Source organism: Heterocephalus glaber, unplaced genomic scaffold (genome assembly GCF_053883595.1).
Source record: "Heterocephalus glaber isolate CG9 unplaced genomic scaffold, H.glaber_assembly_v1.0 deba00001572, whole genome shotgun sequence".
In the NCBI taxonomy this organism is placed as follows: domain Eukaryota; kingdom Metazoa; phylum Chordata; class Mammalia; order Rodentia; family Bathyergidae; genus Heterocephalus; species Heterocephalus glaber.
Genome location: NW_028258357.1, coordinates 8176165 through 8189859, shown reverse-complemented (window position 1 = coordinate 8189859; position 13695 = coordinate 8176165).

Here is a 13695-nt window from a genome sequence, read left to right as displayed (position 1 = left end):
GCGACCACTGGTTTCATGGCTCCCCAGCTTGCAGATAGTCTGTATGAAACTATCAAACCTTCGGCGATGTAAACCAAGCAAGTAAATTCCCTCTTCTCATTAAATATTAGAAACATTGTATTGTTTCTGTTCCCCCAGAAAATACTAATTCAAAGAGTAAGGAGTCTGACATAGTCCTGAACTCTTTAAAGGCAAATTTCTTCAGTGTTACAGTATTTTGATTCCAGTAAAATTCATTGTGATGGTTTGATCTAAAATGCCTCCAGAAGTCCCATATGTTCAGAGGTGGGGCTTTTGGGAGGTAATTGGATCATGGGTGTTCTATATTATACTCATCAATTGATTAATCCATTGATGAGTTCATAGCTGAATGTGCCATTAAGAGGTAAGGTTTGGTTAGAGGAGGTGGGTCACTGGGGACGTGACCTGCAAGAGTGAATTCTTGTCCCTGTCCCCTTCCTTGTTCTGCCTCTTTTCTTCTGGCTTCCATTCGGTGAACAGCTTTCTTCTGTCTTGATGTTTCTGCCTTGGAGCCAGCTAACCATGGACTGAAGCCACAGAAACTGTGAGTTAAAATAAATCCTTCCTCCTTTAAGTTGTGTATGTCAAGTATGTTGTCCCAGTGACAGAAAGCTGACTAGTACATTAATATTCTATAATAACAGCTAACAGAAATAACTATTAGCTTTGAAGTGGTTTCAACATGTAAGGTGCAATGCTAAATACTTCGTGTACACTTCTCCATTTATTCTTCCCAAGAATTCTAAAAATAGGATCTTATTAGTACCGTTTTACAATTGAAAAAACTAAGCATTGGAGGGATTAGGTAACTTTAAGGTCAAACAGCTCTTCAGAGATGGAACTGACATTTGTTAATTATCTGACTCTAATGCCTGTTCTCTCATCTGAGAATTTTAAGAGCAGTGGTTCTCTTACAATTTGACAAGATTTAGAGACATTTTTGGTTGTTGTAACTGAAGGAATGCTAATAGAATCAAGTGAGTAGAGGCCAGGAATACTGCTAAACATCTTGTAATGCATGGGATGATCCCAACAAATACAGAATTATATGGCCCAAAGCATTGTTGGTGTCAAGATTTAGAACACCAAATAGAGCATTACTACTCCTTAATCCTCATTGAATAAGAGATTATTTATGCCATTTTATATTATTAATCTCTGGAAATAGGCAACTTCTACTCCTGCACAAAGGGATGACTATTTCTTAGTCAATAGGGAGAATGTCTCCATTTAATTTTTTAACTTTAATTTTTTTTTTTTTTGGTGCTGAGGATTTAATCCAGGGCCTCGTGCATGTTGAGTGAGTGCTCTGTCACTGATCTATATCCTTATCTCTGTTTCTTTATTTTAGAAAGTAGACGGTTTGCATTTTTGTGGGAAAAGAGTGAGCTTTTTGAAGGTTATATGAATGGGGACATTTATACAAAGAGAAGTACAAAACAATTTGAAAACCAATTATATTATACACTATACTTCTGAAATTTTAATAGAAATAAAATTTATCACAATTAAAAAATGAAGCAAATGATTATTTTACTATCTATTGTTTTAGAAGGTAAATGCTGTACATAATAGACATATTTGGAATATAAGAAATTCCTACAATTAATAGCCAGAAAACAAATACCTCAGTTTTGAAAAGGCCAAAGGACTTAGACAGATATTTTTCAAGAAATATAAATATCCAATAAGCACACAAAAACTTAGCAGGATTTCAAAGACACATCTACACTCCTGTATTTATTGTAGCATTATTCTGAATAGTCAAGATATGGAAAAAATTCAGATGTCCATGGACATTAACTGTTAGAGAAACTATGATATGTACAAACAGTGGAAAGTTGTTCAGCCTGAACAAAGAAGAAAACTTTGTCATTTGTATCTATATAAATGAACTTGGAGGACTTCATGGAAATTAAAATCAAGAATAGATATTACATGATACTTCATGATTTCATTTATATAATCTATAATAGTCAAACTCTAGAGGTAAAGAATAGAATTTGATACCACTTTTAGGTTTTTTGTAGTGTGTATTGTAAATGCTGTAGCTGCTTTAAGACCAACAAGACAAATTTTCCTTTAGATAGACATTTACTAAGTACTTGCAGTGACCTGGCCTTGTCTTGGGGAATTAGGATAGAGATGACTGTGATTTATCTACCCATAAGAAGGTTGTAGTTTATTGGGGTGAAGAAAGTAAACCAGTAATCCTCAGATGAGATTAAGGAATACACTGGAGATTCAGTGATGGTAGAATGGGAAACCATCGAGGGAGGTGTGGGTGCCATGTGCTCACAGAGGAGAAGCTTTCAGCCACCATGGAGGAGTTGGAGAAGACAGTGAAGAGCTTTCAGTTAACTCTCAAAGATGATCAGAATTTGTAAGGTAGGCAATAAGGGAATGAGAGAGGACAAAAGGGAGGGAATAGCAGAGACCACCGTCTGTTTACAACTGAGTACTTTTTGCCTGAAATACAGCCCACACCCTGAGGCAGGTCTGCTTCCCCATAATGGAGGTGGCACTTTTTGCTTTGTACAAAAATATTCTCCAGTTTCTGAGTCTGGCTTCTGGGACTGCATCTACCTAAAAGAGAAATCTCTTGAGAATTCACACTGATATTTGCTTCATCCATGAAGGGTCCTGGAATTGACCTGCTAGGTGATGGATGCAGCATGTGTAAAGTATGGAGGAGTGAACTAGGATGACCACGCACACGGAGTTGCTGAAGCAGTTTATTCCCTGTGTTTTCAGGAGATCCTGGTGTTTGTGTTGGAGATTGTTGGGCTGATGCTGGTGGAGACGAGACTAGCAAATTGAAGTTGGTGCAAGTGTCATGCAAACTAATGCTGTGATTAGCTTTAATTCCAAGTTTGGAGGGAATAGACATTTTATCCAAATATCCTTTTGGTACAAAGAATCAATAAAGTGACACATATACCTGCAAAGAAAATAAACATGGAGAGTTCTTGGGCTAGGGATTTAGCTCAGTAGTGCCACGCCTGCCTCACAAGTGCAAGGTCCTGAGTTCTATCCCTGGTACCTAAAAAAAAAAAAAAAAAAAAAAAAAAAAAATCATACAGAGAGTGCGTTAGAAGACAATTTAGTTTTTCCTTTGCAAATTTTAACTTTAAAAAATTCTTTAGAATTTAGATTTCCCTTTCTTGTTGGGGGCACTTATCATTTACTAAATTTGAGTTCTAACTAGAAAAAGTTATTATGACATTTATAATATTCTGTGACATTTATGATGATAGAATTTAAAAAAATCAGTTACGTACAAATTTTATAAACTTATGGGCTGTTAAAATTAGAAAGACCATAGGAATATTTTTTAACCTTTTGATTTTACAAGTGAGAAGCTTGAAGGTTAAAGATATTATGGGATTTACCTCAGTCCGTGTGATTAGTTATTGGCTGATCTGGAAAGGAATTCAGTTTCCTGGCTTCTTAGTCTAGGATTTACTCCATCAGAAAATAAAGCTTTTCTTTTTTCTCTTAAGAATTTTCGAAATTGGCAGTGATTTTTAAAAATTTTATAGCAAATTTCCCTAGTTTTTTGTGGACCAGTTCAAGAAGTGTATTTCCTCAGATGTATGGATTTTAAACAAGGGATAGGAACTTGTCTTTGGTTGGCTTGTGTTTTGGTGGTTTTCTTCTTATTCTTATAGAATCTAAAAATGCTGGTGTACTCTCTTGTTTCTGTTGGAAAAAATGGGGAAAACTCTTTGTGCTTTGCAATGTAGAGGTTCTTCCCAAATATATAATCAAGAAAAGAGAACCAGTTGTAAATGAAAATGTTCATGAGATTAGGGCAGACTTTTGTGTGTGTGGTTTTTTTTTTTTTTTTTTTTTTTTGGTACCGGGGATTGAACTCCGGACCTTGCACTTTCGAAGCAGGCGCCGGAACCACTGAGCTAAATCCCCTGCCCAGGGCAAACTTTTAATGAATGAATTCTTCATAGTAAAAGTATTTTGGATTCCCTGCAGGAGTGAAGTAAATGTGCAGCCCAGACAAGGAAATAAAGTAAAGTCTTTCAAATAGGTTGCAAAAGATTTCCATAAAGAGTTTTCAAAATGGCATCTGGTAATCTTGGCCTTGAGTACAAATTAAAATTATGAGTCTTTGGCCTCAGAAATATTTTCTCACAGTCAAATGGGGCAGGGGGTGATGTGGCTTCATCTGACCTGGAGTTTCATAAACCATGAACTCTGGGTCAGAGTGGGGCTCTTTCTTCTTTGGGAGCTCTCCAGACTAGTCCAGGCTTGTTTGGGGTGCCCTGCCATAATTTTTTTATTTTTAAAAAATTGAGGCTAAGTGCTGTCAATGTTCCAACACAGCTCTACTCCGACTCCTTTTTTGGGTCAGCATATTAAGATTTTTCCCAGATGTAGCTTGGCCTCAGTAAGACTCAGTGACTCATGTTTCTGTTATATAAACAAGGTTTGTACTTATTGCCTCAATCTGTGTCACTACGGTCTTTATCCTTTGCATTAGATCCATAACTGCCACATCAAATTTCAGATTGAAGGGTATATTATTTATATTTTCCCAAATCGAAGTGGTCCTTTAATAAATGAGTTAAACCATCCGGAGAACTCGATCTCTTTAATTTTGTGAAGCAGACACCACTGGTGGTCCTGTCCCCGTATTCCTGTTCCATCCTTTCTTGGGCCTCTCCTGGCTTGCTAGCATGAGTCTGCATGTCCCAGTGTCCCTTGTAGTCAATGTGGCTGTGTTCCTAAATCTGGCCAAATGAAGTGTGGGCTGAGGTATGTGTGACTCTTGTGGGTGGGTAGTATTCCTAGAAAGGTATAGGCTGTGCCCCTGACTCTTTCTGCCCTTCTCACTGCATGGAATTGCCTAGAACCCAGAGATGGAAGTTGTCTTGATGACAGTGCTGCCCTAATAGCTTTGTACCGTTTACCACTGAACTGGTATATGAGAAAGTAATAATTTGTCTTATTTTAGTCACTATGTTTTGAGTCGTTTTGTTATGTCACTAAACCTTGTCCTAATTAATAAACCTTGCTAGAATGTTCAAAATCATTCAAGTCGTCCATACCTGGATGAGAAGGAAGTTGTGGAGACATTTCTAGAAACTGTGGTGTTATGATCAAGAATGAGATTCCCAAAGTTTGCATATAACTGAACTTTCAAATCTACTAACACCCGCTGAATTGATTCTACTCTGGATTCTAAAGCATCAATTTCTTCTTGCAAATTTTTCTTTGCTTCTTCTAACATGTCTTGTGTTTCTTCTTGAGAATGGCTAATGAAAATGTCACCAATCTGGTGAGGTAGGGGCCGGGGATTTAGCTCAGTGGTTTCGCTGCATGCTGTGCAAGTGCAAGGACCCGAGTTCGATCCCCGGTACCAAAAAAAAAAACCCCCGAAAACCAAAAAAAACCCCCCAATCTGGTAAGGTATCATCAAGCTATGCAAAATTCGGCAGCAACATAAACTTTGAAACTGATGAAAGTTAAACATTTTATAATACCTTTTTAAATTTGTTTAATAAACTTGAATATTGTTTAAAATAATAATTTCTCTTCAAATGACATGGAAAGGAACACTTTCTTTTTTTGAAGTTTTCATTTATTTAGTGGAAACTTGCCTATTTTCACATCTTGCTTATTTATTTTATATTTTTAAAGAAGACAGTATTCATCTATGTATTTTGCATAATGATTATATCAATTCTAGGGGCTTTATGTCATGTTATTAAAATCAGTTAAACAATCTTCTACATTTCTATATTATTTAAAATACTTGTTGCAGTTTTCATTTATAAAAAGTTAACAGTTGTGTCCTAAAAAAAAAAAAGAATGAGATTCCCTTCAAGATTGTGTTTAACCAGCAGAACTAGCTGATCGTAACTGCTAATTGGAAAACTTTATAACGACCCCAAGAACTCAGCAGAAGTTTGTTCACCTTTGTCTAGTTCTATTTCCAGAGGATTTTTCCCTAAAAGTAAGCCAAGCTATAATGTGGCTCTGTTATGTATTAAGGAATAAGCCCCTTCCAGGTGAAAGGGTCTCAGTTGACAATGTGGTATGGTGACTTCAGCTTTTGAAAACCAGCAAATGATAGGGAGTGGAATCCAGGGGAGAAGAGAGTCAGCATCTGGAGTATCCTGCATGCCAGCTACTGTGCTGCCATGTCATGCACACTGCATGTGATCCTCACCGTAGCCCCGGCAGGCTGATGTCTTAACGCACTGTCTGCAGATGATGAAGCCTAATTTCAGGGGGGCTGAGGAGCCTGTCCAAAGTCACACAGTAGAAAGAAAAACTAGGACTTTAACTCAGGTCCTTGATGTTTCAAAATTTATGGTTTTTCTAACAGTAGTGGCAACCTACGAAAAGATAGTAAAATATAAATCTACCTGATAAGCAAGATACTTAGAAAAATGTGCTACCATTTGAGTCTTCAACACTGCCCAGGTTTATATACTCTGTTGCTATTGTTAATTTCTTGTGCTTTAATTTTATGTAGTACCTCATCTTGATGCACAGAAACATAGGGTCAGTTTGGGATCTTGAAGAATCTTTCCTTCAATAACACTGTGTTTAGACAGGATTATATCAAAATGTTTCCTCATTTTAAAAGTCTTTCACAGCCTATTTGAAATTGATTCTTTTCCCCTCACAACTTTCACTGACTAGAAGTTATTCTTTCTATATGACATAAGCCCTTTATGCTGCAATTCAGATGCATATCATGGCCATTTACTGAGTGAAGAAGAAAGGCAGAAATACTATTCTTTGTTTAAAAGCTCTCTGTTTTAGAAACAAATTTGTCGCATTATTCATTTTTCCTCCTTTGGAATCATAATCCAAGTTCCTTTAACCTGTCCACATCTGCTTCATTTTACATCTTTGTGAGTTGTCTTAGACATATGTCTCCAATTTGGGTTTTTATCTGTGGAACCCTGTCAGTGGATAATATCTTATTTTCTAGATGCACAGAACTGTGCTAAGTGTCACTGTACGGCATTATCTCATTTAATCCTGACTCGCATTCTGTGACCAAAGGGCTATTATTAGCTTTGTACTACAATGGAGGAAACAGATGCTTAGAGAGATTAAGTACTGTATGTGCTAAAGAATAACATGAGATAGTTTCCAAACTTAACTCTCAGGAAGGAGTGGGTCATCTTATAGTTCAGTCTTTATAAAGGCTCTGAAGTTATGGAACACTTCTTCAGCTTCTACAATACCTGTGCTTGAGATGATCTCAGAAGAGCTGAGCTGATGGAAGTCACCTGCAGAGTCTTTAAGTCAGGAGGCAAAGAAATTGGACAGATTTATTCATTGTTCTGTTGGATGAGGCGTGGGGTGGTGACTTCACAACTGCAAGGCTTGAATATCATCACAGAATAGACTTTAAAAAGAGACCTTTCTAAAGTGATGTATCAGTTATTATATTACATGGAGGGAAGAAAACAGATATTTATTTACAGGATGAATGAACAAAGGAGTTGTTTTGATGTTATGTGAATGAGTACTTGTGCTTGAGGATAAAATGTCTCATGACACCATCAAAAACCCATATGAAAATGAAGATGATTTGCGCTGTGAAAACCATCAGGTGACAATGCTGCAAGTTAAGAATTTGAAGAAAACTGTTCTATGAAATGAATGAAAAAAAATTCCAAATGGTTATTACACATAATTTTAAATGTTTATGACTAAGTTAATAAAATCTATACCATAAATAGATATTTGATTAAATTGTCAGTATTCTAAAAGTTTATATAATTCCAGGAATTAGAAGGAAACATTTTCAATCTCCTTGGGAAAATGGAGGAGTTCCTTATATTCAGGAACACAGAGTAATTTATTCAAGTTCATGTAACTAAATGCAGCATAGCTGGCATTTGAGCTGGATCTGTCCGACTCATGGGCTCGCAGTGACTACATAGAATGATGAATTTCTAGAATCTCAGTTTGGAGAGTTGTCATAAAGAAATTGTGTCTGTATTTGGGCCGTTGCTCCCCCAACCTCTCTCTCCAGGGCCTTATGCATGGTGGGCAAATGCCCTGCCATTGAACTGCATCCCCACTCTGCATTCTCTTTCTCACTTGTGTTTAGTGAAAGCAGGTAGATTGAATGTATGTATTATTGTGAGAAATGAAGTACCCTGTAGGTATAATGCAATGGATTTCAAATGTGTGATCAATAATTAATGTTAACATTTTTATTCCTTCTTTTTTTCTTCTTTTAATAGTTCCTTTTTAAATGTAAGGGGAGATGTTTTCCAGAATTTTTTTCTTTCTTGGCCTCATTCCATCGATGGGAATATAGATCTGCACTAGGTAATTCCACTTCCAGGAATACTTCTGACCTAGTATAATGCAGACATACATAAAGAATCTGAGACAGGTCAAATGTCACACTGGCCATGTCTTCTCTTTTAGAGATCGACTCTTTATAATTACTTCTCCTGGGGCCGGGATTTAGTTCAGGGGTTTGGCCGCCTGCCTCACAAGCACAAGGACCCAAGTTCGATCCCTGGTACCAAAAAAAAAAAAAAGTATAATTACTTCTCCTTTTCTCATTCACTCTCTTCCATCAACTGGGAAGATATTTGGAATGATGCTTATGCAATAAACCTCTTGCCTTAGGATGATAATTATACATAATGGGAAACACAGGAAAGGATCTAGCAGCCGCTTTCTCTCCCATCCACATACTATTACTATCTACTTCCACATCTTTTGCTAAAAGCAACTGATATAAATTATGTGATACCAGTTCTTGGTTTAATCCACCAAATACAGGACTTTATTCCATCTATTGCTGCAGGTGATTGAGGCCTGCCTTACTCTTTTCTATAAGAAATTGACTTTTTCCCCCCTCCCCTGGCTGAACTGTAAGTGAAGAAAGCCAATTTATTAGGCCAGTGGCAGTTTTTTTGATGCTCAGACATATGGTTCCCAAACTGCTTCACTCTGCTTTAAATCAGTTCCTCCTGATGGGTTCCATTCTCTCTGCCTTTTATGCCACAGGTGAAGTAATGAAGATGCTTATTGTGGCTTCCTGTTAATATTCCAAAGCCGGAGGCCCTGAACAGCAGGATGTCTGTTTTCCAGCTGTTTTTCCAACAGGAAAAAGGGATAAAGTAAACAAAGCATGCACAGTAGTTCGTTTGAAACCACAGGTAATCCACAGCTGCAGTAAAAACAATTGAGTTGCCAAGCAGGTCCACCAAAGACACTCACATCAGCAAAAGCAACTTGAAAATACTTTTCAGAGTAGATGACAGTTTCTTTCAAGTTCTTGAAAGATAGTAGCTAGCTTGTAAATCTAGGTTTGGATCAATGAGATCTAATTCTGCTTTATAAATGATTTTTAAGGGGAGTAGAAAAGGAGCAATCTTGGTGTATATAAACATGCAAAAACTACTGTCATTCATTAGTTTGATCTTAAGTTTGAGTATAAAGTGTGGCTTACTTGGCAAGCTCTTCAATATAGGAGAGAATCTCGTATAACACTATTGCAACTCTATTAGTGCTTAATTTTAACAAACTTTACTTCTCTAGAAACCTGAATGTAATCCAGTCAACTGACAATGCACAAATTTTGTCAATGACTTTTTTATTGACATAGAAGACATGAACATTTAAATATGTAAACTTTATGTGAAATATTTGTTGAAGAACCTGACTCCTGGGCCAATTATATAAAATACGTACAAAGCTAATTTCTTTCTTTGATATAATTTGGTGACTTAAAACCTAAAGCAAAAGATACCACAGAAGGCCAAAATGTTGTTAATTCATTGTCCAGTGCTGAATGCTGTGCTCGATGTCTGCAACAATACATCCTCAAAGAAAGATCAGCTTACTTTTTTGTCATCTATAAGATCTAAATCTTGAACTTTTATCATCCTGCCAATGCATTCCCAAAGCCTCTTTTTTCCTTTTGAACAAGGTGTGCATTTATTCATCTCAATGAAGCAATACTCATAGCAGGCCAAATATGAGTCAGAATGAATGTGAAATTGGATTAAACAAACCATGCAAAGTCACAGGCTTGAGTGGTCACAGACGCCATCAGTGAACATTGGTGGGATTAAAATGCCCTTCCCAAGCTAGTGATGCTCACCTGTCTAATGATGGAAACACTGCACTAAGTTTTATTACATTTAGTTATATTATGTTTAGTGATTATTTCTAACTTTCTGGTAGTGTTTTCCTTATTATTTTCTTTTTCTTTACTCACCATTAACTAGGTAAAAATCAAACTCCATGAATAGTAGTATTATCTGAGAAATTTGACGGATGCTCTAGTTAGACTCACAGATAATTGGTTCTGTGAACACTTTGGGTAATAAGAAATAGTATACCAATACTAATCTTAATTCATTAAGAAAACCAACAATTGCCTACTCCTTAGGTTAAGAAACTGATGACTAGATTAAAGCTACAACACTATTCCTGTTAACATTGGGATATAACAGAAAAAGCACTGAGCTTGGGGTTGGTAGGTTCAGGGGCGAATATTGTCTTGGCTTTTGTGGGTCATTCAGCAAATATTGATCAGGAGCCTGACCTGTAAGAGGTTATTGCTCTCTGACTCTGTATGCAATGGTATATGAAATAGGGATGAAAGGTAAAGCTCCTGCCCTTAGGAAGCACCTGCCCTCAGGTAGTTAAGTTTCTAATTACATAGAGAAGAAAGCTAAGGCTGGCACAACAAAGTGACGAGTGTAGGAGAGAGCTGCCTACCAGGCATTTCTTCTCCCCATGTGTTCTAATTTCTGTTTTGGGATCATAATCTCTCCGTTACTAAATGTGTGACCACCTCTAGTGACCAATTCCCATTAGGTGAGATAGAGTAGAAGAAACAGAAGAAGGAAGACAAGAAAAACTGTAATTTTAAAATTGTACTTTTAAGAAAACTCTAACCTCAGGACCTGATCAAATTTATCTAAGGTTAAAATGCATTTTTTTCCTTTTCCAGGTGACTCACCCTAAAGCACCTAAGAGTCTTAAAAAATACAGTAAGCTTGTAAAACTGGTCCTTGTCTTTCACCTGTAAAATAGGCCCTTGCCGTTCACCTGTAAATTGAAACTTTCACATGTAAATGGGGTCTGTGCTTTTCTTTTTATACAATAGATTTACAACAGATTTCATAATTTCTATCCCCAAGAACACATAAATACCCCAGTTCCAGACTAGAATGCACTTTATCGCTCAATTCTACTTAATAAATCTGTCTATGCCTCTCACTGAGGTGTTCTGTGATGAAAATTGAAAACTGGTGAATGCACTCCTGGGAGGGGAGGAAAGAGTTGATTTCCCTATGTTCCCTTTGGGGAGACCTCCTTGGACCAAATCCAGTGACATTGGGAACCTGGAAAGAGGATCTTCCTTTCCCACTTTAGTACAGCCACAGGCTGGTCAGGCTGGTGTTCAGACATAAGAATGGCCAATTAAATCTTTTTCTAGGATGTTGAGTTTAGGGTGGAGGGAATATTTTGACAGTGTTAATGATCTCAAGTGAGGTAGAAATATCTAGTTCTGATGTTTTTGGATATGAGATAATTGTGGCTTCTTTTTCTTGGCATCAACTCCCTTGGATTGTGGGCATTTTCAAGCCTGTTCTCCTAGCTACTGTTGAGCTCTTGATATATTTCCAATAAAGTCTCTTTTATTACAGCTACTTTGAGTCAGTTTCTAAAGCGTGCAGCCAGGAATCATGAAAGTAGTATCACAGTCTAGAGTGGGGGTGAAGGGAGTTGGAGCCAGTACAGCATGGTGGTTTGGAGAGGATAAGTCTAGCAGGAACACCGTGGTTTCAAAGGCAAGGAGGAATTTCCTACATACGAGGGTGGGGAAGGGCTTTGCAGGTAGAGGAAATAGCACTTGCAAAGGCTGGGAGGTTAGAGCAGCTGGGCCTGGTGTCACTCAGAGGAAATGCAAGTAGCTTTGGTGTTGCTCTGAAATACATATGTGTGCTTGTGTAGACAATTCTGACAGCTGAGGCCCCACAATGCTGTAAGGCACACATGGTAATCAGCTCTTTCCCTGGCGTAGAATAAATGTTTGGTGAAAGAAAGTGACGGTTGAGTTCAATTCTGCTGAGACACTTTCTCCAGGATTTTGGAGTTAGAAGGGCTCTGTCAGTTTGTGTATGCCTTTGGTGCCAAAAATCTATGTCTCATCTGCAGACAGACTGCCCCTCAAAACTATAAATCCATCCCTGAGTTTAGGTAGTATTTCTGAGGCACTGTTCCAGATACTCAGGGACCTTGCTTTTGTTTATATGCCTCTTGAGAAGGAGAGGGTAGGGCATCATTCCTGTCAGATCCTTGGGTTTTCAGGAAAATTTTCTGCCAAGTAAGTTCCTCACTGTCTTACCGATCTTCTATGTAGCAATGCACCTCGTTTCCTGGTGTTCCCCCCTTACAGGTTATGAACATCAAGTTTTTCACCCTCCTTGGAAATAACAACCTTTCCACATGCTTCACACTGATTACTAGATGACCTTTAGATTTTCCTTCCAGCCTCTCTTCCAGCCTTTAATCATTTCTGTGGGTCTCTTCTCAAAATCTCATCCAAGTGCTCAAAGTGCTCTGAAAGCAATTTTTGGTTTCAAAATAAACAACAAAGTTTCCAGGCTTGTTCAAACTGGCAAAAGTGGAATGACTTTCTAAGAAAGAAAATTTCTAAAAAAGATATTTCAGGGGTTGGTGGAATATGAAAAGATACACCAACCAGTTAATACAGGAGGAAACAATTCAGTATTAGTCATTTCAAGCTGTTACAGTTTTAGATCAGACAATCACCCAAAGACTTCTGGAAAGAATTTGGAAATTTGGAAACAGTAATTTGAACACAGAGCCTACTCTGTGCCAAGCATTTTGTGTGGCACCAGGGAGTCAAGATAAATGAGAAGTGGCTTCTACTGTCCAAGAGCTCATAGTTCAGTAGTTGAGGCAGAAATAAATAAAAGACATCAAATGTGATAGGTATAAAAGAACACATAAGACATTGAAGAAAAGTGGAAACAGAATGGAGGAAGATAGCAATCCTGGGTGATAAGGTCAGGCTTGAGGAGATTCTTGAAAAATAAGCAAGAGATTTTCAGGTGTGGAAGTTAAGTGAGGAAGGATGCTCCTTTTCCGGACAGACCACACAGCAAAGTAAGAGGTATAAAGACATGAAATGCATGATGTACTCAGTAGTTAGCTTAGGATACAATAAGCCTGTGGTAAGAGAAGAGGCTGGGGGAGGGCATAAGACCACAGAGGGCTTTAGGTGTTTCTTGGAAGAGTTTGGATTTTATGTGGCAATAAGACCCATGGAATGTTTGTGAGTGTGTTAGCTTTGCATCACTGTGACAAAAAAACCGACAACACCTTAAAAGAAGAAAGATTTATTTTGGCTCAGGGTTTCAGAGGTTTCAGTCCATGGTCACTGGTTCCATTGCTGTGTGTTTGAGGTAAGGCAGAATGTCATGGTGGAAGATCCAGGTGAAGCAAAGCTGCTTACTTCATGGCTGCTGGAAAGCAGAGAGAAAGAGGGACAGAACCAGAGAGAGGAAGGTGCCAGGGATAAGACAGAGTGTCCAAGATCATGTCCCCAAGACCTACTCCCTTCAGTTGGGCCCTACCTCTTAGTAGCCCATCCTGCCATGAGCTAATGAATGGATTAATCTA